The sequence below is a fragment of the Pseudophryne corroboree genome, chromosome 2 (assembly GCF_028390025.1).
Source record: "Pseudophryne corroboree isolate aPseCor3 chromosome 2, aPseCor3.hap2, whole genome shotgun sequence".
In the NCBI taxonomy this organism is placed as follows: domain Eukaryota; kingdom Metazoa; phylum Chordata; class Amphibia; order Anura; family Myobatrachidae; genus Pseudophryne; species Pseudophryne corroboree.
Window position 1 is genome coordinate 340,184,383 of NC_086445.1, and position 25,297 is coordinate 340,209,679.

The following is a 25,297-nucleotide window of genomic DNA, read 5'->3' on the forward strand; positions in this document are numbered from 1 at the left end:
TTCTAGGTTGAAAATTGTTCTGTGGAGATCACAAAGGACTGTTTTGTGTCAGATCTTCAATCAGAGAAGTTTGAATTGTTTCTTTGGGTGTTTTAGATAATGGCCCCAAAGAAACACTTTTCTATCATCCCTCTTGTTACACTAGAACCAAATCTAACTCCAGGCTTGCGATTCTTGGTATGACAAATATGTTTTTAATTTCGGAATAAATTTTGCAAATACTAACCGATTATGATATCCTTGGAAATTCTAGACATATACTGTTACTGCAATTAATATAGATACTCAGTAAATTATACAGTATATAGATGTTTCCAAATATGTCCATACCAATATATCTCATAAAGTATATTTACAGTTACCTTTGACAGGTGAGGAATCTGTACTTTTTCTTTATATTATGTGTCTTTTTGTCAATGAAAAAATATATATTATCCAGAGCAAATTATATGAAAAAATCTACATTTAATTAGTGAGATGTTTTCTTGCACGATAGTGTAACAAGTGTAAGATGTGTGTACAAATTAATAAATATATCATGCACGGAATCTATGGCTTTAAGGAATCTTAAAGATTTGTGATGTCCTCCTATCCCAGATAATGTATCCAATACTCATGATACTTTATTCCCTAATGCATCCAAGGTATTATGCTGTATTCTAGTTGTTATAAAGTTGTCTCTTGGATGAAGACTGGAACTTCTGTCATCTTCTGGCAGCAATCTGTGAACAAAAAACGCTTTTATTATTCAAGTTTTACTAAGTGTTTGTGGGACATTCTTCTCAAATATTGCTAGCTGCTTAATAAAGTATGTTTAAATGCAGTGATGTGTGTTACCATTTTATAGTCGTTTGTAGAAAATTATTTTCAAGTCAGGAGTTATAACATTTTGGTCTTCTGTAATGTGTAGATGCCAAATGTAGATTTTTCTGTTTCACCTTTAATGAGGCCACACTATCTGCTTAGTATTTCAGAATCCTTTGGACTGAGGCTCCAACAAGTAGTATATTAGCAGAAAAAGGGAAAATTATAATGCTTTATGAAGATGGTCCAAATGTTTTGTGCACAAAAATATGTATGACGGTCAGAAGCAGGAAGTGGGTGCACCCCTTTGTATCCACATGGCAGCTTTCTGCAGAACTTGTGCATCTCCACATTATTGACTGTTTCATTTATTTTGAGTTATACAATCCTCTAATCTTGGGCAACAGTGGAGAAATGGGGGAAGGCTGTTTCTATATGGTAGTTCCCCACTTACGACTTTTACATTTGCCCTAGAAAGATAAAACATAATTTTACCAGCATAGTTTATTTTTGTCAATTAATAAAATACAAAGTGAATGAACAGAAGAGAAATAGAAATCAAATTAATATTTGGTGTGACCACCCTTTGCCTTCAAAACAGCATCAATTCTTCTAGGTACACTTGCACACAGTTTTTGAAAGCACTCGGCAGGGAGGTTGTTCCAAACATCTTAGAAAACTAACCACATATTTTCTGTGGATGCAGGCTTGTTCAAATCCTTCTGTCTCTTCATGTAATCCCAGACAGACTCAATGATGAACCACTTCCAGTACTCCTTGTTCTCTTTACGCTGAAGGTAGTTCTTAATAACATTGGCTAAATATTTGGGTTGTGTTCCTGCTGCAGAATAAATTTGGAGCCAATCAGATGCCTCCCTGATAGTATTGGATAAGTATCTGCCTGTATTTATTAGCATTGAAGCACAAAGAAACGGGCAACGTTGAGGATTGTAGGCGCAGTGGTTGGCCAAGGAAACTTAGTACATCAGATGAAAGACACATCAAACTTACTTCCTCTTGAAATTGGAAGATGTCCAGCAGTGCCATCAACACAGAACTGGCAAAAACCAGTGGGACCTAGAAGAATTCTTGCTATTTTTAAGGCAAAGGGTGTTTACACCAAATATTGATTTGATTTACTGTAGATGTCTCTTCTGTTCATTCACTTTGCATTTTCTTAATTTATAAAAATAAACTATTAACACTACCATTTTTTAAAGCATTCTTACATTTTTCCACACCAGCCTAAAACTTTTGCACAGTACATCAGTATGTGTGTGTGCTGTATATAGTGTTTGCATAGATAAATAGATTTTAGAAAAGAAGGCACTCAAAATGAACTTTAAAGAAAAACATATGGAAAATAAATTTTGAGGCAGGACAGGTTCAGTAACCCATTGGCAGATGGATTAAGCCTGGAGACAGTGGCGGTTCTTGCCACGGGCAAGCGGTACTTTTGCCCGGGGCGCCGCCTTCCGGAGGGCGCCGCACCAGGGCAAGATCCGCCACTGTGCCCCCCGCAGTGCCCTGCTGTGCCCCCCCGCTTTGAAGGGAACCAGACGCGTAGCGTCTAGTTTTCCTTCATTGAAAGGACCTTAGTTGTGCGGTGCGCGATGACGTCATCGCGCACCGCACAGCAAAGGTCCTCTCCATGAAGGGAAACTAGACGCTACGGTCTAGTTTCCCTTCGTGTAGAGGACCTTTGCTGTGCGATGCGCGATGACGTCATCGCGCACCGCACAGCATAGTGGCACAGACACTAGGGGTCATAATTGACCTCTAGTGTCTATGCTGTTCTATGGGAGAGACGTAATAACGTCTCTCCCATAGATCAAAGAGAAGAGAGAGGGGAGAAGAGCGGTGCCGCCGGCGGAGGGGGTCTGGATCAGGAACGGGGATGGTAAGTATTCTTTTTATTTATTTATTTCCTTGCAGCGTCGTGACCACGCCCCCAATTGAAGCCACGCCCCCATATTTTGCCCGGGGCGCCACAACTCTTAGAACCGGCCCTGCCTGGAGAAGTGATAAAGTGGAAGGTGATAACGTACCAGCCATTCAGCTCCTGTCAAGTTACAGGCTGGGTTTGAAAAATGACAGTTAGGATCTAACTGGCTGATGCGTTATCAACTTATCACCTTAATCTTCATCACTTCTCCAGGCTTAATACATCTGCTGCACAGTTCCTGATTATGTCATATTTAGTGAGAGGTTCAGGAACTTAGTTCCTGCTAAAAAATAGCACAGATATATATATATATATATATATATATATATATTTCCTATATAATAGCCCAGATCTGGGCGTGGCTAGGAGCTCTCATTGGGTTAGCAGCAGGTCTATCACACCCAGTCCACAGCTGATTGGGTAGAAACGTCCTCCCACACAAGTTACATCCAATGGGAGGCTCTGCACTTTGGCTGCTGTGTGTTGCCAGAGCAGGATTATCAATGGGGCTGATGGAGCTGCAGCTCCAGGTCCACACCCCAAAATAGGCCCACTGCATCTGCAGCAACATACCCTCCAACAATTTACACATAAAAATCAGTCCAAATTCGACAAGGGGGCTTGGCCACGGGTAAAGTGGCGTGGTCAAGCCCCTTTTCCTATACTTTCAATGGAAGTTTGGAGAGGCAAAAAATGATACTGACCATTAAAAAAAAAAAAGGTACTGTACCTGCCAAAAAGGTACAGTTGGAGGGTATTCCACTGCATCTGCAGCAAGTCTCTCCACTGTAGATAGGGGGAAAAAATAATTTTACTGCAGCCTCCTATGTCCTGCTGCCAGTCCGCCTGCCCCCTCCGGCATCAACAATCCCCACTCCCTAGCCGTGGGAGGTGAAACAAAAGCTGCTGCGGTCATCGGCATAGATGTGTATGAAAGCGGCGCAGCAGAAGGCTTTCATAGCCCTCCCTGCGCCGCATACTCTCTGAGTCCTGGAGCCTCCTCTGCGCGTGATGTCACAGAAGTGCCTATCCACCACAGCCGCAACCAGATCCCCAGGGGCCCTGACTCCGCAGCACAGCACCTGGGCTCCCAGCCTGGAAGTCCCGAGATGGCTAATGTCACGGATAGAGTGGGTGATATTGCGGAGGGTAATGTCTCGATGCTGAATCAATATAAAAGGTGACAGTGCTGTGCAGTGTCACAGCACTCTCACCTTTTACATTGATTCAGCCAGTCAGTCAGTTCTGCCAGCCAGTCACTATTGTTAGCGCTGGTGTCCCAACGCGCAGCATTACAGGGAAGTAGATGCACTAAATAAACTACAGCTCCCAGCAGCCCTTAGCGCCGAAGCATTCCAGCGCTAAGACCTGCTGGGGGCTGTAGTTTAGTAAGTGCATCTTCTTCCCTGTAATGCGGCGCATTGGGACACCGGCGCTAACAATAGTGACTGGCTGCTTCACTGCTGTGCGAGTCTCTGGTAGAGCCACTGCCAAAGGGAGGACAGCAGCTTAGTTGCTTCCAGGAGGAGAAGCAGGAGATGCATTACCCGACCCTCCACCACTCGCAGTACCTCCGGGCCCCATCCGCAGCACCCCCACACACCCGCCCTCCACCACCCGAGGTGGCTCCGGACCCTCTCCCCCACCCGCAGCAGCCCACGCACCCGCCCCTCCCCAACCCACGGCTCCCCCGAAACTGCTCCTCCCCCACCCGCAGTGGCTTCGGACCCCCACCCACGGCACCCACGCACCAGCCCCTCCCCCACCCGCATCACCACCGCACCAGCCCCACCCACTGCACCCCCGAAACCACCCCTACCTACGGCACACCTGGACCCCCGCCCCCATCCGGGTCTCCCCCGCACCCGCCACTCCCCCATCCACAGCACCTACTAGGTGATTAATCAGGCCCTGTGTGCACTGTTCACGCTGTTGCAAGTGGCTACGACCCCTTATCCATCGCATGCCTTTTGTCTGTTCAATATTTAACCAGTCACACAATTATGATTGGAGGTAATACTCCATGTAATACAATTATTGCACGACACAAAGGCGTGCAAGGGTTGAAGACGGTGTGAAGAGCGCCCGTATGGCACAATGAATCACCTAGTATATATATATATATATATATATATATACACAATACAGTTTACCCGGCACTCCACCTGTGATAAAGCTGGTTCTGGTGCCCTCATAAAAGGAATGTAAACAGGCAAAGATGCGGCACTCACGAACTCTTGTAAAAATAAGTCACAGACCCAGTTCAGGTATGATCAACGTTTCAATCCTCTTTATGGATTTTCGTCAGGAACAAGCTTGTTCCTGACGAAAATCCATAAAGAGGATTGAAACGTTGATCATACCTGAACTGGGTCTGTGACTTATTTTTACAAGAGTTCGTGAGTGCCGCATCTTTGCCTGTTTATATATATATATATATATTAAAAACAGTCTACCAAATATTCTGTCAAACCTGGGACCTTGGAGAGCACAAAGAATCAAAGAACAAATCTGTGGAGTATACTGTATGAAGGCTATGGTGGCATGAGTCAGCAGACATGCGGGTTGGCTTATATTGCCATTTGACTATGCCATGTTGTGCTGTGAGTCATAGCTGCAAAATGACAAATATAATGACAAATAATCAAGTACTCCTTGAACCTGATTGAGAATTGCTGTCTATAGCAGCCCTCCCTGGCACCAAAGGGGTAAATATAGCAAGCACTGTAAAGATGAAGTTTGTTTGAAGCTACTTGAAAGTAGTGGCATGAAGCTGAGGAGAGGAACTCTGATGTGTTACTTGTTATTATTTCCTTGGCAGTGGAGAAATACAGCTGATATTTACAGCTCTCCCTGCAGACACCTTCATTTCAGCTCGATGACAATAACTTACTACCAAGCTAAACCATTTGCAGCTCTGTTATTAAATGTCTTTCAAAACAGCTTGCAACCTCTAATTACATTATAATGGTTACCTGCAAAGAAATGGAGTCCCTTCTCATCAAAATTGGTGTTTGTTAGTAAACGTTTCATATGGTTACATGTTATTCAGCACTTTGGCGAGAAATGCTGTAAGCCCTGATTACATGTCATGGCCTGGCATCATGGAGGTACTAACAAATCCACATGTGCTATTCTTCTTTTCAGGTGCGCACAAGTGAATGTGTATTATATAATGTACAGTATGTGCACCTGTTGTTGAATATTATGCAGACTGCACAAGATTGCTTACACCTATATTATTTATGTAACACTTAGATTGCTTATGTCAAACTAGTCTGTTTTATTTCATGTGTATTAAGGTATTTTAATACCAACTAATAGAATTGGTTTTAATATACTACTAGAAATAATATGTATTTATTGAATTTTGTTGTGCTTTTATTAAACTGTATAAGCTTGTTGTTGTTTTATACTGGAAAATGTTGTTGTGCATTAACATAGAAAACATCATCTGTTGTGAGATTAAAAGGCCAATGCAACAGCCATGGCCGGACTGGCCATCTGGTACTTCTGGCCCATGCCAGAAGGGCCGATGGGCAGGTTGGCCGAATCGGTCACTCAGTAAGCCGGGAAGGCCGCGCACAGCGCACCCTCCGGCTCTCTGGTTCCATCGTCTCCATGGAAATGGGCGCATGCTGCGAGTCCACGCCCCCGGACTCGCGGCGCGCCCCCACCCCCATCAACCGTCGCCATGGTAATGGGCGGCCATGCCACGAGCCAACGCCCCCATAACTCGCAGCACAACCGCATATGTTGTGCGACACGCCCCTGTGACACGCCCCCCCCCCCCATGACGCGCGCGTGTTCAAGATTGCCAGGGCCGAATTAAGGCCCCAGTCCGTCCCTGGCAACAGCCACGTGCTATGTTACTACCAGTGGCATAGCCAGCTTTTGATGTGCAGGGGAGCAGAGATGGGAAAGTAGGCGCCCCAGGCCCAGCTGTTTAAAAATGAAAATATCAACATATAAATATGTTATTTGCAAAATGACATGAATAATTACCCCATAGGATTACCTGAATATCCTAACACACACACAGACACACACAAACACACACTAACAACAACATTACAGACGTCAGCAAGGGATCAGTAGGATTTACCGGCGATCGGGATGCCGGCCGTCAGTATACCGATAATAGCATCCCTATCATCAGTATGCCGGCAGTAGGGCGAGCGCAAAGGATCCCCTTGCGGGCTTGGTGGCTTGCTGCTCTCACCACAGTTTCTATTCCCACTCTATGGGTGTCATGGACACCCATGAGTGGGAATAGCCCATTAGCCGGGATCCCGGCTGTCGGCATTGTCAGCGGTCAGGGTCCCGACGTCAGTATACTGACCGCCAGCAACTTGTGCACCGCTGGAGGGGCATGCTTGTACACCACTGGAGGGACATATTTTAGTGTTGCCTATGGGGTTAATTAGCTATACAAGTGTTTACTAAACAGAACCCCCAGACAAGCACTGTTGTAAACAGTCTTTCAGCAGGGGGAGTGGTTGCTACAGTCCCACATATTTGCATCTTCCCATGTATACTTGACACTGACAGGAGACCAATTTTGCTGTAATAAGGTAGGCTAATTACCTGCAATCTGAAATTTTATTGGACCAACTTCTTTTAAGGCAGCATTTCAAGTTCTGCTGATCCTCTGTTTCCATAAGTATTGATCCCTGCCTTGAGGACTACTTTCTCCCTGCCTCTAGAACCATGGTTTGCAGATGACTAACTCTCTAGCTCTTGACTCCTGACTTTGGACTAGTACCTTTTTAACTGATACCTGGCTATTCTTTGGCATTTCCTATTGTCTGATTCCCCCTATTTATTTTCATAATTAAAGATGCAGCCCTTTTTTGAGATTATTCATTTCTCAGTGATTCTTACAATACTCCCCTGATTTTGGAATCCACCAATTAATATTTGTTAACACAAATACCTAGGTCTGCCAGGTTTGTAAGATAGACATACAAAGGAAAATATTGTCCTATATGTTACATACTAAGACGGAGGAACACACTTTAGGCCTACTTCCCAACATTTATGTAGGCATAATCCGGACAAAATAATCCCTGCCCTAACCTGCCACCAAAATTACCACTTTCAAATGAAGATGTTCCAAACTAAATGGAATCACCTTCCACCCAGGTGCTTCTTCAATGGTCCAAAGAGATGGAAATCACTCGTTTCCAGGTCAGGTGTTTGACCATGTTTCCGCCAGCCGCTCCATCTTACAATTGATGTTGGGACAGTATGACTGACATGATGTGCAGTCTTATGGCCATGAGGGGAAGCAGTGGTCTACCTGCTTGGCCTGGTGGGAAATTAGAATGAAATAGAGAATATTACACATGTGAGAGGTCTTGTTACCTTACTTATTGAACCACCCATACTATAGAGACAGGTGCCGGTATATGATAAATATCTCATTTACCAGCAACCCTTAATATAGTAATGTATAATTTTTTTAATTATTCTATTTACACGTGTGTGTGTATATATATTGTTATAAATTCACAATCTAAATTTTATTTTTAATGCCTTTTCTTTTTTATTTGTTAAAATAATTCTTGTTTCTAGGAAGCATTGTCTCGTTGTAATTACTGTGTTATTGTTATCAAATTGTTACATTAAAAATGTCATTACATAGCCAGAGCTAAAGGTACCAGAACCCACCTAAAGGTAACAGTGAATCCACGATTTCTCGTAACTTCAATGCTCTGGACAAGTCTTCCCATTTTATTCAGTTCTGATTTTGTTTCACTGATGTATTCCTGTTTCCATAAGTAGATCTAAGAATTAAACTTGATACCAAACTACATGAGCCAATACTGAGTACCTGCAGAACCAATATCTGTTTATAACAATGATAATGGCACTTTATAATATCTTTCAGCTACTCTTATTGAAATGTGTAACTAGAGTTATAGCTTGCATATAAAGGAGGATATGTAAATTATGTTTCAGTCTGCAAGTTGCCACAATTATCTTTTCTTACATGAAGCATTTGTAACACAAGCTTACTATGAACTGAATAATGCTAGCTGCACGTATATACCATACAGTACACACCAACTCTCCCTGTACATCAGGGAGACTCCCTGACATAGACATGATCTCCCTGACTCTCGGGACACACTAGCAATCTCAGCACCAGGACAGGTATAGATTTTTTGTTACTGTGACAATTGTACATGGTTGGCATAACTTAAAGACTTAGGGGTCTATTTACTAAGCCTTGGATGGAGATAAAGTGGATGGAGATAAAGTACCAGCCAATTGGCTCCTGTCATTTTTCAAACACAGCCTGTGGCATAGCAGTTAAGAGCCGATTGGCTGGTAATTTACCTCCAGCGCAGTGGCGTAACTACTGCCCACGCAGCCCACGCGGTGGCTTGGGGGCGAGGGGCTGCAGGGGCGCCGCCACTGATTTAGAGCAGATTGACATGCGGACGAGCGTCCGCATGTCAATCTGTTGTCACTAACCCCGCTGCTGTGAAGGAGGGACACGGAGGGCACAGCGCGCGCCTCTCCCGTGTCTCTCCGTCCTGCGTATCCGGCGGGTCTAATAAAGGAAGTGCCGTTCGTGAGCTCTGATTGGCTCACGAACCGGCATTTCCTTTAACAGACCCGCCAGAGACCCAGAGGGACACAGGAGAGGCGCGCGCTGTGCCCTCCGTGTCCCTCCTTCACAGCAGCGGGGGAGCGTGGGGGGGGCACTGAGGGGGCATATATGGCACTGGGGGGGCACTGAGGGGGCATATATGGCACTGGGGGGGCACTGAGGGGGCATATATGGCACTGGGGGGGCACTGAGTGGGCATATATGGCACTGGGGGGGCATATATGGCACTGGGGAGGCACTGAGGGGGCATATTTGGCACTGTATGTGTATCTGGCACATGGGGGGGCTATATTTGGCACTGGGGGCACGTGAGCACCTGGCACTGTGGGGGAATATCTGGCACTGGGGGCATATGTGGCACTGGGGGGGGCTATATTTGGCACTGGGGGCATGTGAGTACCTGGCACCGTGGGGGAATATCTGGCACTGGGGACATATGTAGCACTGGGAGCACAACCCTAGCAACGAGCATGACACCCAGTGCATGAAACCCCTGGCAACGAGCATGACACCCAGTGCATGAAACACCTGGCAACGAGCATGACACCCTGAGCATGAAACCCCTGGCAACAAGCAGGTAATTTAAAAGTAATTAGAAGCCTTACTGTAGGACTTAATGTGTAATGGGCATTACGGTGTGTGGCATAATGTATCACGGACATTGCGGTGTGTGTCAGAATGTGTCACAGGCATTATGTTGTGTGGCATACTATATCACGGGCATTGTGGTATGTGGTATAATGTCTCAGGGGCATTGCAGTGTGGCATAGGGTATAACGGGCATTGTGGTATGTGTCACAGGCATTACGGTGTATGGTATACTATATCACGGGCATTGTGATATGTGGTATAATGTCTCAGGGTCATTGCAGTGTGTGGCATAATGTATCACGGACATTGCGGTGTGTGTCATAATGTGTCAGGCATTACGGTGTGTTGTATACTATATCACGGGCATTGTGGTATGTGGTATAATGTCTCAGGGTCATTGCAGTGCGTGTCATAATGTGTCACAGGCATTGTATGTGCTATAATGTATCAGGGGCATTGCAGTGTGTAGCATAATGTATAACGGGCATTGCGATTCCTGTCGTCATGTGTCACAGGCATTACGTTGTGTGACAATGTGTCGGGGGCATTATGGTGTGTGCATATTGGGGGTAATTCCAAGTTGATCGCAGCAGGAATTTAGTTAGCAATTGGGCAAAACCATGTGCACTGCAGGGGGGGCAGATTTAACATGTGCAGAGAGAGTTAGATTTGGGTGGGTTATATTGTTTCTGTGCAGGGTAAATACTGGCTGCTTTATTTTTACACTGCAAATTAGATTTCAGATTGAACACACCCCACCCAAATCTAACTCTCTCTGCACATGTTAAATCTGCCTCCCCTGCAGTGCACATGGTTTTGCCCAATTGCTAACTAAATTCCTGCTGCGATCAGCTTGGAATTACCCCCATTGTGTCATGTGCAATATTGTGTGTGGCATAATGTCTAAGGGCCATTGCAGTATGTGGCATAATGTATACTGGGCATTACTATAAGGAGGAAAAATGACAAATAATGTAAGGGGCATGAATCAGGATTATTTTTCTTTCCTGTGGTGGCTAACGTCTGGGCGTGCAGGTTGCAAAACTGGGGTATAAGGAAGTCTTTCCTGCAATACCACGCCTCTTTATGCAAAGCCACGCCCATTTCAACGAAGCCACGGCCCTTTTTTGCGGCGCGCGCATGTTTGCCCCTTTAATAGTGCCAATTATGGGGGATGGGGGGGGGGGGGGCGCCGAAGAATTTTTTGGCTTGGGGGAGAAAAACTTCTAGTTATGCCACTGCTCCAGCGACTATATCTCCATCCAAGGCTTAGTAAATAGACCCCTTAGTTGAAGTCACAGCCCCCTATCAAATTGTACCATTATATGTCTGTTATGTAGCTTTGAAAACAAAGAAATATCAGAGCTGTATTTATGTCTAAAGTTTATATATGCCAAACAAAGTAACTGCTCTGGGGCTCATTTACAGTTGGACGTAAGTCACTTTCATGGCACATCTCTCAGATGGAGCAGTACATGCTTTCTTCAGTGTTGTGGACATACGTATTGCTTTCATAATCGTCCTCAAATGCTTTTTTTCACAATCAGCTGTCCCGTATTGATATTCTTGACTAATTTGAGATCACCATATTCAAAATGATACATAAAAATATCTTACAAATAATATCAATAATTATGGGGAGGCAGTTACTTGACCGCCGGTCACAATACTGACGCCGGAATCCTGTCCCCTTACAATCCAGACAGTCGGTATGCCGACTAACAGGAACTATTCCCACTCGTGGGTGTCCACGACACCCATAGAGTGGGAATATAACAGAAGGCCGCAGTGTGGCGAGCGAAGCGAGCCCGCAAGGGGCGTCGTTCCATCTGCAAGTCAGGATTCCAGAGTCGGTATGGGGACCGACGGTCTCCTCAACACCCTGTCATGCATATGGATAGGAACAGTATACTATAGCGAGAAAAATGTTGAAATATGCCCATCCCTATATGCTATATGCATATTTACACAAACTATACAAAGCCACCATAGGAAGTCATATCCTTAGTGAATTAGGTGCTGTAAAATGCATAGGATGGTTTCCTACTTTTCAGTTTCTGATGCACTGATCTGGGAAGATGCTACAAGATGTTGACCAAATGGGAGCTTCATATATTTTGAAACCAGAGTCATTTCAGTGTATTCACAATCGGCAGACGAGGACTTGTACTCAGTAGGTAAGTCTCCAGGGTCTGTCTTAAATCTTCTTTTATTATTTTACATCAGTTTCTAATCAGTAGCCCTACTCAGTTTGATTAGTTGCTATTAGGGGGTGTGTTTCCAGGACTCATCCCTTTACAAGCTGTTGCTGAGGTCAGCAGTGAATCATTTAGCAGACAAACTCTAAATGTAAACTATTACATCCCATTTTTCTGAAGACTGGGCCTCATTCAACGATGTAGGCAATTCCATTATTTACAGATTTGAGCGATTATCGCCCAACTGAGCATGCGTCGTGGTCGCACTGTACACGCACCAAGGTACCTGTGATGCCGCTCGTGGTGAGGATCTATACGCAAAGTGAGAGACCATTTGTGGGAGGTAAAAATGCAGGTGGCCGTCTCAGTACATTTCCAGGAGGCTACAGGCAGCATTAGCATAATTGTACACATTAGCTGTATACGGGACTGCAGCTATGAATGCATTAGTGTACATCTCTGGCACAGGCCCTATGTTACAGTACTGTACACAATGTATTTATGATCAGCCAGTTCTTATCTTGGTTGTGCATTACAGCAGCTTAAATGGACTTGTTACTGAAGATTTTTGATATAGTAAGTAAATTATATAGACTAATAGGTTGTGCTGCAGGAGTTTTGTTATATTACATGTGTGTATGTATATATATATATATATATATATATATAATATATATTGATTAACATACTGTACTTGCGCACATATACTCAATATAAAAAATGTAATATACATTTTTTTAATATTCATATTGAGAGGGACTTGCACCATTGAGTTCACAGAATCATTTGTGTGCTCACAGCTGCAAGAGGTTAAGGTTAGGGTATAAGACGCTGGTTTCCATCTTTAATGTTCCTTTGTGTATTGAAGTCTGCATTCAAATATAGAAAATCCAGGTCTGTGTATGAGCAACATACACCCATATGAGCCATCACGGACAGTCAAGGGTTGTGTGACCTAGAACTCAGGCGACGGATACAGACACATGCTCTGCACTATGAGTGTGCCCAAAAGTATGCAGAGTTTATTCTAAGAGTAACCCTATTTAAAGTATGTGAATAGTCTTCCTATACAACAAGATACCTGCATAGTAAGGTGTGGTTCTGAGAAACGCTCTCCTAATAACTACTGTATTTAGACCTTACTCATATTAATTTATTTGTGTGCACTGTTTGTAAACTTGTATGTACTGTCTGCATAATCTCAGTCTTATCTTGTGAAGTACAGTAACACGTGTTTGTATCCATGCTTTGTGTTCATGATTGATAATAGAGATAAAGTATAATTGAATCATTTGTAAATATTAGAGAGAGGGTTATGGGTGGGGACCGTATTTACCAAAACACCTCTCTGTGAGATAACGCCACCAAAAGTGACAGTCACATAACCCTTGGGACACGGAGCCTCTGCAGTTATCAGAAGTAGGTAAGTCGCCACTGGGCTACCAGAGACAATGTCAACATTCTAACATGTCAACATTTCATCAGTGTCTACATGTTCAATGTCGACAGTATGGCCATATAGACATTATAAATGTAGACATATAACAGGTTCAGTATGATTTCCCAATGGACGGGATGCAGGCGGACAGAATCCAAACAGCGGCATCTCGTTCATAAGAATCCCAATAGCTCCCTGTAAAGTACCCTAACCCACCCCCTGCCCCCTATCCTAACCCTCCCTTGTGGATGCCTAAACCTAACCCTCCCAGGTGGTGCCTAACCCTCCCTGGTGGTGCCTAACCCTCCTAGGTGGTGCCTAACCCTCCCTGGTGGTGCCTAACCCTCCCGGGACGTGCCTAACCCTAACCCTCCCTTCCCCGCTGCCTAAACCTAACCCTCCCCACTTGGTGTCTAACCCTAACCTCCCCTTCTAAGTGCCTAAACCTAACCCTCCCTCCACAGTACCTAACCCTAAGCTTCCCATCCCTGCACCCTAACCCTAATCCCCCTTCTCATGGCTAAACCTAACACACACACACACACCCATCCTGGAAGGACATTCAGGATTCCCACTGTCGGTATTTTGACGCTGGTATCCTGAGCGGTGTCGGGATTTAGACGCCGGGCTTGTGGCGTCCTTCGGGATTCCGCTGTCGGTATATCGACCGCCGGGATCCCGTCCTTCGGAAAGTTAATTGCATCCCAATATAATACACCCACTGATATAGATGAGAGCTTTTTAGTGGGTTCATTAGTAATTGTTTTACTTTGGTGGTGTTGGCCTAGTTAAAAAAGGAAGCCAGGTGACATCTCACTGGGATGTAAGTGCAAACTGCAGCTTTCCTATAGTGTGAATGCACTTCCTTTTACTATGTGCAGCTTTTTTCCCAGACAACTTGCACTTGCAACTCCCTTAAACTAGGGCGGTGGTATGGTGGCCAATCCCGGGATCGGGATCGGCGGGATCCCGGGTTTTAGGGCCAAAAACGTCCGGCATTCAATCCCGGGATTGGAAGGTCCAATCCCGGGGATTAAGGGATCAGCGTTGAGCGTCCACAGGACGCTCAGATGCTGCCCAGCTTCCTCCTTCCGGCTCACCCGGTGCAGCATGAAGTCACACTGCGCCGTCAGCTGAGTACAGAGGGAGTGCAGGAGGAGATCCCCACCCGCCCGCCTGCGGTATATGGTTAGTAATGTGTGTGGGGCGGGGTGGGGCGAGGGGGTGGCCACACACTTAAAAGCCAATCCCGGGTATCCCAGGAAACCCGGGATTGGCCATTTTTCAATCCCAATACCCGGGATTGAAAAAATGGCCCGGGATTGGCTTCCCTACAGAATATAGTAAAGGCGTACTGATGCAAATTGTGGCAAAGACGGTCAGTGAAAGGTTGCATTTGCACTTTCAATAAAACCAGTTATCTGCAACTTGCGCTCCCCACCCAGAGCTGCTCACTACTACCCTAAGGCACACCAAGTCTTCAAATACAATATCACCGAAAATATAGTGGACAGACCACAAAAGTGCTGTAGGTTCTCTTCTCTCTCTACAGAAGGAGTAGTACCTCCGTCTTTCTATTCTCTTGTCCTCAATACATACACGGATAAAATAACTTCATCAAATTCATATCTCTTAAGGTTCAAAGGTTCAGTCATCTAAATAGGGGGAAGCATAGATCCATAAAGGTTTCTTTCACTACTTTATGGATGCAGGAGTCCAAACCCTATCCCACTAGTCCAGCACCCTGTATTAATTCCTAGCACTCCTGCAGCACCCAGACACATGCACTCCCCGGATTAATTACCAACACCCCAGCACACAAATACTACCTGTTGCTGATCAGGGTCTTCTGTTCTTGTTATTTGCTGCTCCCACAGTGTAACCCATTGGTATGTTGGGTGCTAAATCCTAGTTCATGTAATATATATAGATTGTATAATTCATTTAACTGTTTAATGGGACAACCCTTTTATAGTATAGTTACAGGTAATGCTTTATGTATACATTAAACTCTGCTATTATTAGTCATTTAGAAACAAATAATCCAAATTGAAGTAAGTGTATTAAATTGCTTATATATATATACAGTACTATTGATATCTTTAGAATGTGATGGTGGAAGATGGTGCCAAGGTGAGATGTGGACTAATTGACAGACTATGTATATAACTAAGTGTGCTCGTGAGGATAGCGGGAGGAGCAGTGAAAATGAAGTCCGAGTGTCCACGAGCCAGGACGAGCACGGGGAGACGGAACGGCAGTTGGTGGCGCAGTGAGAGACGGAGAGGAGAGCCGGACAAGCTGGAGAGAAGGACGGACGGAGAGAGTGGAGAGCGGAGATTTACCTGACGTAGGAGCTAATACTCCGGTAAAACACTGTCACGTCCCCCCTCACTGATGGCCGATGATAAATGATGCAGACTGGGCGCTGGAAGCAGAGGGGAGGTGCTGGTAGCAAGTAAGGAGGCACCGTAGAGAAAGCAACACCCCGGGCCCACCTCTGGGAGAGAGAAAGGGGATCGGCCAGAGAGTAAGGCCGCCCAGCAGGAGGGGATTTCATTACATAACTTCCTTCTCAGTAAGTTCTGCTAATGTGGGTACATTTGTGAAACTGTGCACACCTGGATCCAGTTACATATCGCAGGCTCATTATCGCTACCACCTCTCATCTTGATGTTGGATCAGAGAGAAAGGGGATCCATACTTAAGCCAGTAATATAAATGCTCCAGAAATGGCCAGTGACAGTTTGCAAATACGTAGCTACTTCTCCTAATAATACACAGATACTTTCATTATCCCAATATATGGAGAAAGCAGTTTAATTGTCCTCTCCGGCTACGCCTAATGAATTTAGACATATATATATATATATATATATATATATATGTGAAGTGATAGCAGGCAACTCTACTCATTGCATTAGAGAGAATAACATTTGAGGAAGTATTGCAGCTTTAAAACTGATTCAATCTACTCAATTACAGCTCCATTGATTGTTCTTATACTATACGGACGCTTTGATTATAAAAGTAATATAAATAGTCATTGTGGCCCGCACTCTGCCGATTGGATTATCATCTGACAATATATTATTGAAATCCACTATTCCAGTTAGGATACCATTTAAAAAGGGGGTTCATTGAGGTGATACTGATGTCACCTTCCCCAACCCAATTGAGAAGACGACTAAAAATTAATACAAGTAGTGCATTAATTAAATAGAGTTGTTATTGAAGCCAAGGAATCAAACTTCATCAGTAGCACAAGGGAAGCTTAATATTTTTCCCACCGAAAGATACTACCTGAGTTTCAACTAAAGATTTTGCCATATAGACAACCTGCCGTTGCCAATAAACCAATATACTGACTACTAAAGTGAATGATAATTCATAAAGAGTAGGGCTTAATATAACTCTTATGGCATGAAACAAATACTCCACCGTATAATACCCGGGTATTTAATCATAACCACCATTTAATATCTAATATTTTTGGTACCAAGGTAACATTTTTGTATTTGCATGCATTAAACACTGTATAGAATGGGTATAAATATAATATTGTAGTATGTAATGTATTCGAGAGCAATTACTTGTGAAGCGTAACTTTTATGATTATTAAATAAATATATGCTATATAATACTTACCGGAAAAGTGGTTTATAGATGAGTTGAGTATGGTACAATCCTATGAACAGAAGACAGAGATTTAGTAAATAAATAACACCTCGTTAATATATTTACAGCAAAACGCATTGGGTTTTCCCGAGCTGACCCATTGCTATCAAGCATAAAACAAAGCACGGGTGGAGGCACTAACAAGGGATACTCTGTACATACTGTGAGACCTAAATTAACAGTATTTAACCCGACTCAGGGTTACATTTTGGAGGCACTGCTGAGATCGTGACCTTTGACCTTTTTTTTAAGGATCTCCTGTTTATCAAAGACAGTCCCATAGCACATCATTCAATATGGAAAATGTAACTGGACGGGATGTTTATAAGTGGTGTGTAGAAAAGGGAATAGACCGTAGATGTAGTTTTGGATTGGGGGGAGATTTTGATGGGATTAGTGATGAGTTGGTACTGAAAGAAGTAGTCAAACTATATGGAGTATGTCATCCATATGTGGTAGATAGATGGAAGGGTTTGGTAGGTAACACTGTTGTATTATTAATCAGCAATGATAATAGTTTAGACTCTATACTGTTTCCAGGAATGATAGTGATTGAATGTGTTCCGGCCAGACGGATGAAAATTCTTTGGCCAGAAATGAGTGGAGATGGGGGAGAAGAAGATATCACTGAGGTACCCAATCAAATAGAGGATATTGCTGTTGATGGACAAGACAAATCAATGGGTGTGAATATAGACACCGGCCGATGTTCCTCGGCTGAAGCAGTGGTAGATAAAGTTGTCAGTCAATTGGAAAGGTGGCAATTTGAAGGGGGGTATCGGCGGCTGAGAATATTCTCTGGGATCACCCCTGTGCCAGCTGGCGAAGAAAATTTTGAATTGTGGAGAGAAGCCGCAGTTCAACATTCTGAAGAGTGGCAATGCCCGGAGCACGTGAAAAGACAAAGAGTAGTGGAAAGTTTGAGGGGACCTGCGATGGGAGTTATTCAAGTCACCAGGAGGAGCAACCCTAAAGCCACACTGGGTGATTACATAGAAGCATTAGACTTCTCTTATGGCACTTTGGAAGATGTGGGAGATCTGTTGGCGAGATTGAATAGTACATACCAGGAATATGGGGAGACCTTGACTCATTATATATATAGGGTGGATAGGTTAATATACAAAATCATCGATAAAGGAGGAATGAGTAAGACACAAGCAGATGAACAGCGACTTAAGCAGGTATTGAAAGGGGCTCTCACCAGTAGTCCGGTGGCACAAAAGTTAAGATGTACCATGTCCAAGGCGAGTCCCCCCACTTTAAGTGATTTGGTAAGGGAGGTTAAACTTGAAGAGGTACAAATCGAGAATCGGGAAAAAACTATAAAAAAGGTGAAAGTTGTGATACCTGCCCCAGATAAGCCTTCGTTGGATGAACGGTTATTAACCCTAATAGAGGAGCAAAACAAGAAAATTGAGCAACTGATTGCCCTACAGTCCAGTAAAAGCCCTCAGCCGTATAGGATGTTCGGAAATTATGGACGTGGTCAAGGGATGAACCGCAGAGGAGAGAATAGGAATCCATTAATATGTTATGCGTGTGGCCAGGTGGGACATCGAGCTTTTGAGTGTCCGGTTAATGATCCAAAACAAAGGGAGACCAGAGGATACAATCAACAGAGATCATCACCGTCGGAAAACTTCGGCGGGAGTTCTATGACCCCCTCACAGACTCCCCAATCATAAATGTACAGGCTATGGGGAGTGCTCAATGGTCCGATCAGATCCCAGATAGTTTACTAGGGCCCGCTCCAGTGATCAAAGCCCTGGTGAATGGGCAGGAGTGCATGGTCTTGTTGGATAGTGGATCGCAAGTCTCTATAGTGTTTGAGACATGGTATAGATCCCATTTGGCTGAGGTTCCCATTCGGCCCCTTAGTGGACTAACTATATGGGGGCTCAGTGAGCAGAAGTACCCTTATCTGGGATATATTGTGACCCGAATAACCTTCGATCCGGGGCTGAGCACCAATAATGAGACCATTCCTTTGGTAGCACTAGTGTGCCCTGATTCTCCCCGAGATAATGGAAAGCTGCCTGTAATTGTGGGAACTAACACTAATCTTTTCAGAACCCTTCGTGAATGGAGTGATAAACAGGTGCCTAGTGTTGATAGCAATGTAGAATGTTATGGTATAACTCCCGTACAGGAAGGAAGCCGGATGACGGTGGCCAAGAAGGAAGATCAGGTTGAACAGATAGGACATACAATAGTTTCCTTGTTGGAGCCATGTTTTAGAGGCAGTGATATTGATTATGAACAAAAATCTAAATTAATGAATCAACTTCAGCAACGTGAGTTGGTATTTTCCAAAGGAGAATGGGATATAGGTACTGCCCATGGTGTGGAGCACTCTATCCGGCTGAGCAATGATGCTCCCTTCCGAGAACGATCTAGACGACTGGCTCCAGCGGACTTTGAAGATGTGAGAAAGCATTTGCGAGGATTGCTCGAAAACCAAGTGATAGTGGATTCATAAAGTCCCTATGCTTCTCCTATTGTTGTGGCTCGCCAGAAGAGTGGAGATATTCGACTTTGCATAGATTATAGAACATTAAACAACAGAACTATACCTGACCAATATACTGTGCCCAAAATTGACGAAGCCTTAGACTGTCTGCAAGGGAGCCAGTGGTTTTCGGTATTAGATCTTCGTAGTGGGAATTATCAGATTCCTATGGCTACAGAAGATCGATGCAAGACAGCTTTCATGTGCCCCATAGGTTTTTTCGAATTCATTAAAATGCCACAAGGCATAAAGGGCGCCCCTGCTACATTCCAACGTATGATGGAAAAGAACGTTGGGGATATGTGTTTTCGGGAAGTGTTGGTCTACTTGGATGATGTCATTGTGTTTGGGCGGACACTAGAAGAACATAATGATCGACTACTGAAGGTGTTAGATCGGATCCAGGCTCGCGGTTTGAAATTATCCGTGGAAAAGTGCCAATTTTGTCAGTCGGTGGTTAAGTATCTAGGGCACATCGTCAGTCGACATGGAATATCGACTGACCCTGATAAAGTAAAAGTGATTCAAAATTGGCCACGGCCAAACAACCTTCCAGACCTTCGATCATTTTTAGGGTTCTGTGGTTATTATAGGAAATTTGTACCAAATTATTCTAGCATTGCCAGACCATTGACTGATTTAACTTGAGGATATCCGCCATGTAAAAAACAAAAAACATCGCCAGCTATGCTTAATAAGGAAGGAGGATATTTCAAACCTAATGAGCCGTTCGGTGAACGATGGGATTCATCTTGTGATGATAAATTTAACAAATTAAAAATAGTTTGACTAATTCGCCTGTGTTAGCGTATGTTAATCCTCTACTGCCTTATGAAGTACATATTGATGCCTCGTATGCTGGAATAGGAGGAGTCCTCTATCAATTGCAAGATCAACAATTGAAGCCAATATCCTATATTAGTTGGGGATTATCTATTGGAGATAAAAATTATCCGGTCCACAAATTAGAATTTTTGGCATTAAAATGGGCCATAGTGGAGAAATTTCATGACTACCTATATGGTGTTCCGTTTACCGTTCAGACAGACAACAATCCACTAACTTATATTCAATCTACTGCCAAATTGGATGCCACAGGTCATCGGTGGCTGGCTGCTCTGTCTAATTATGAATTTACAGTCAAATATCGTCCTGGTGTGTCTAATATAGATGCTGATGCATTATCCCAGTTGCCGCACCCGGATATGGAGCCTTGTGTGGATAAATGGATTGAGGTACCAGCAGCCACTGTTAAAGGACTGTGTCACCATGTTACTCACATGGGTCGGACTGGAAGTCCAGCCATAAGTGGGATGGGAGCATCTGAATTGGCTATACCCCGACTATATTGTTGTGTAAGCACTATTGGTGTAAAAGGACTTGAGATGGTGGACCAGAAACAGATGGCTATCCATCAAGAGGATGATTACGATATATCACCTATTAGACAAAGATTAGGATGTTCTGAAAGGCCTGGAATTACTGTATGTTTGTCTCCCAAGTCGAGAATTCTAGTCCGACAACTAAATAAATTACGAGTGATACAAGGTGTGGTGTACCATCGAACGGTTAGGAGAGATGGCACTGAAAAGTTACAACTGTTGTTACCAAAGAAGTATATAAGGCTGGTGTTGCAGGCATTGCATGATGACCATGGACACCTGGGTTGTGAGAAAACCCAATCTTTAATTAATGAAAGATTTTACTGGCCATTTATGAATAAGGATATAGAGAAGTATTGCAGGACATGTGGAAATTGCGTGATGAGAAAAACGTTACCTGAAAAGGCTGCACCTCTAAAGAATATCACCAGTGATGGCCCTTTGGAGCTGGTATGTGTCGATTTTCTGGCCTTAGAAGGGCCCGATGGAAAGGATAGTAATATTTTAATCATCACAGATCATTTTACGCGATATGCCCAGGCATATCTAACAAATAACCAGAAAGCCATTACGGTTGCCAAAACACTCTGGGAAAAATTTTTCGTCCATTATGGATTACCCACCCGTATACACTCTGATCAGGGCCGGGATTTCGAGAGTAAGCTAATACATGAATTATGTATATGTTGTGGAATTCGGAAGTCACGAACAACCCCTTACCATCCTCAGGGGATCCCCAACCGGAACGCTTCAATAGAACCTTGTTAAATATGCTGGGCACATTAGGGTCCAAAAGGAAACAACATTGGAAACAGTATCTATCTCACCTGGTGCATGCATACAATTGCACAAGAAATGATGCAACTGGGTATTCTCCGTATTTATTGATGTTCGGAAGGGAGGCCCGGATACCGATCGATAGATGTTTGGGAAACACTGAAACTACGACATCTACTAAGGCTAGGGAATCACACAGTCAATATATTCAGCGTCTTAAACATCATTTAAAAGAAGCTCATCAATTAGCTCAGCAAGAAGCTAGGAAACTGGGGGAGAGAAACAAACGTCGATATGATTGTCGTGTAAAAGAGAATCGCTTGATGCCGGGAGATAGAGTATTAATAAAATTGTTGGGATCTCGTCGACGACAGAAATTGAATAATCGGTGGAGATCAGATCCTTATGTGGTGGTACAACAATTATCTGACTTGCCTGTATATCAGCTGAAACCAGAAGGGAAAGTGGGGCCCATCCTAAGTTATCATAGACATCATTTGTTACCTATTGCGCAGGACATAAGATGGGAAAAGGATGAAGTTGAATCGTCAATACCCAAGGATGCCATTGGACCTGAGTTGGGCCCAGTAGCAATGAAGATGAATAAGGAGGGAGATTCAGGCTCTGACATATATGACGGGAGTGATGAATATTCGGTGTCAGGGTGGTATTATAAGGATCCGAGTCCCATTGGTAAGATTGGAGACCCCAATAGTACTGATATAAATGTCACAAGACATCAACCTGATTTGGAGACTGAATGGGTGCCGAGTCTATACAGTGAAGAGTGGGAAGGGGATGAGTTGTGTTCTGAACAGGTGATTGATACTGCTAATCTATACGAAGGTAGGATACCTCGACCACAACGAGAACGACGACCTCCAAAAATATTGACATATAATCAGCTGGGGGTACCTACAGAAATTCCATTGGTATACCAGGCTGGGATAGTAAGGTCGTGGCCTTATTTTGGATATCATATGGACAGTAATAGACAGTTATAGGCAGTAATCCTCTTAGAACCAATGTGTATTCACAATAGAATAATAGGGAGGTGGTGATCTTCATGTTCAGAACTATGAGATCCCCAGGGGGAGAATGTAACCCATTGGTATGTTGGGTGCTAAATCCTAATTCATGTAATATATATAGATTGTATAATTCATTTAACTGTTTAATGGGACAACCCTTTTATAGTATAGTTACAGGTAGTGCTTTATGTATACATTAAACTCTGCTATTATTAGTCATTTAGAAACAAATAATCCAAATTGAAGTAAGTGTATTAAATTGCTTATATATATATATATATATATATATATATATATATATACAGTACTATTGATATATCTAGAATGTGATGGTGGAAGATGGTGCCAAGGTGAGATGTGGACTAATTGACAGACCATGTATATAACTAAGTATGCTCGTGAGGATAGCGGGAGGAGCAGTGAAAATGAAGTCCGAGTGTCCACGAGCCAGGACGAGCACGGGGAGACGGAACGGCGGTTGGTGGCGCAGTGAGAGACGGAGAGGAGAGCCGGACAAGCTGGAGAGAAGGACGGACGGAGAGAGTGGAGAGCGGAGCCTTACCTGACGTAGGAGCTAATACTCCGGTAAAACACCGTCACGTCCCCCCTCACTGATGGCCGATGATAAATGATGCAGACTGGGCGCTGGAAGCAGAGGGGAGGTGCTGGTAGCAAGTAAGGAGGCACCGTAGAGAAAGCAACACCCCGGGCCCGCCTCTGGGAGAGAGAAAGGGGATCGGCCAGAGAGTAAGGCCGCCCAGCAGGAGGGGACTTCATTACATAACCTCCTTCTCAGTAAGTTCTGCTAATGTGGGTACATTTGTGAAACTGTGCACACCTGGATCCAGTTACATATCGCAGGCTCATTATCGCTACCACCTCTCATCTTGATGTTGGATCAGAGAGAAAGGGGATCCATACTTAAGCCAGTAATATAAATGCTCCAGAAATGGCCAGTGACAGTTTGCAAATACGTAGCTACTTCTCCTAATAATACACAGATACTTTCATTATCCCAATATATGGAGAAAGCAGTTTAATTGTCCTCTCCGGCTACGCCTAATGAATTTAGACATATATATATATATGGAAAACAAAAGGTGAGAATAGGCGCCTCCTAGTGTAATATTATATATATAGTGTGACCATCACCCTTGATATCACCCTGTAGAGTGGAACTGTACCGTGTGTGGTGGAATTCCAACCACACACGGTACAGTTCCACTCTACAGGGTGATATCAAGGGTGATGGTCACACTATATATATAATATTACACTAGGAGGCGCCTATTCTCACCTTTTGTTTTCCAGATCTACCACTGGTGGGCTTGAACAGCTAACCACTGGAGAAAAGGGCTGCCACCCCACGAAATATAATAGTGGGGGAGTGTATTTTTAGACACAAGAAATTGACCATAGACAAAAGGATTAGTCATCCTAAGAAGGGTCTAGCGCCATTTACCACCACCAACTTTCCGCATATATATATATATATATATATATATATATATGTGTGTGAAGTGATAGCAGGCAACTCTACTCATTGCATTAGAGAGAATAACATTTGAGGAAGTATTGCAGCTTTAAAACTGATTCAATCTACTCAATTACAGCTCCATTGATTGTTCTTATACTATACGGATGCTTTGATTATAAAAGTAATATAAATAGTCATCGTGGCCCGCACTCTGCCAATTGGATTATCATCTGACAATATATTAATGAAATCCACTATTCCAGTTAGGATACCATTTAAAAAGGGGGTTCATTGAGGTGATACTGATGTCACCTTCCCCAACCCAATTGAGAAGACGACTAAAAATTAATACAAGTAGTGCATTAATTAAATAGAGTTGTTATTGAAGCCAAGGAATCAAACTTCATCAGTAGCACAAGGGAAGCTTAGTATTTTTCCCACCGAAAGATACTACCTGAGTTTCAACTACAGATTTTGCCATATAGACAACCTGCCGTTGCCAATAAACCAATATACTGACTACTAAAGTGAATGATCATTCATAAAGAGTAGGGCTTAATATAACTCTTATGGCATGAAACAAATACTCCACCGTATAATACCCGGGTATTTAATCATAACCACCATTTAATATCTAATATTTTTGGTACCAAGGTAACATTTTTGTATTTGCATGCATTTAACACTGTATAGAATGGGTATAAATATAATATTGTAGTATGTAATGTATTGGAGAGCAATTACTTGTGAAGCGTAACTTTTATGATTATTAAATAAATATATGCTATATAATACTTACCGGAAAAGTGGTTTATAGATGAGCTGAGTATGGTACAATCCTA

General features: G+C 43.4%; 1 long non-coding RNA gene across 1 annotated transcript; it reads right to left on the reverse strand.

The window, feature by feature from the left end:
* Positions 1-526: 526 nt before the first annotated feature.
* LOC135050790 (uncharacterized) lies at positions 527-25,297 on the reverse strand. Its single transcript, XR_010241820.1, has 3 exons — positions 25,255-25,297; positions 17,247-17,286; positions 527-722 (listed from the first exon to the last, which is right to left on the reverse strand). It is a non-coding gene; the product is annotated as an uncharacterized LOC135050790 (long non-coding RNA).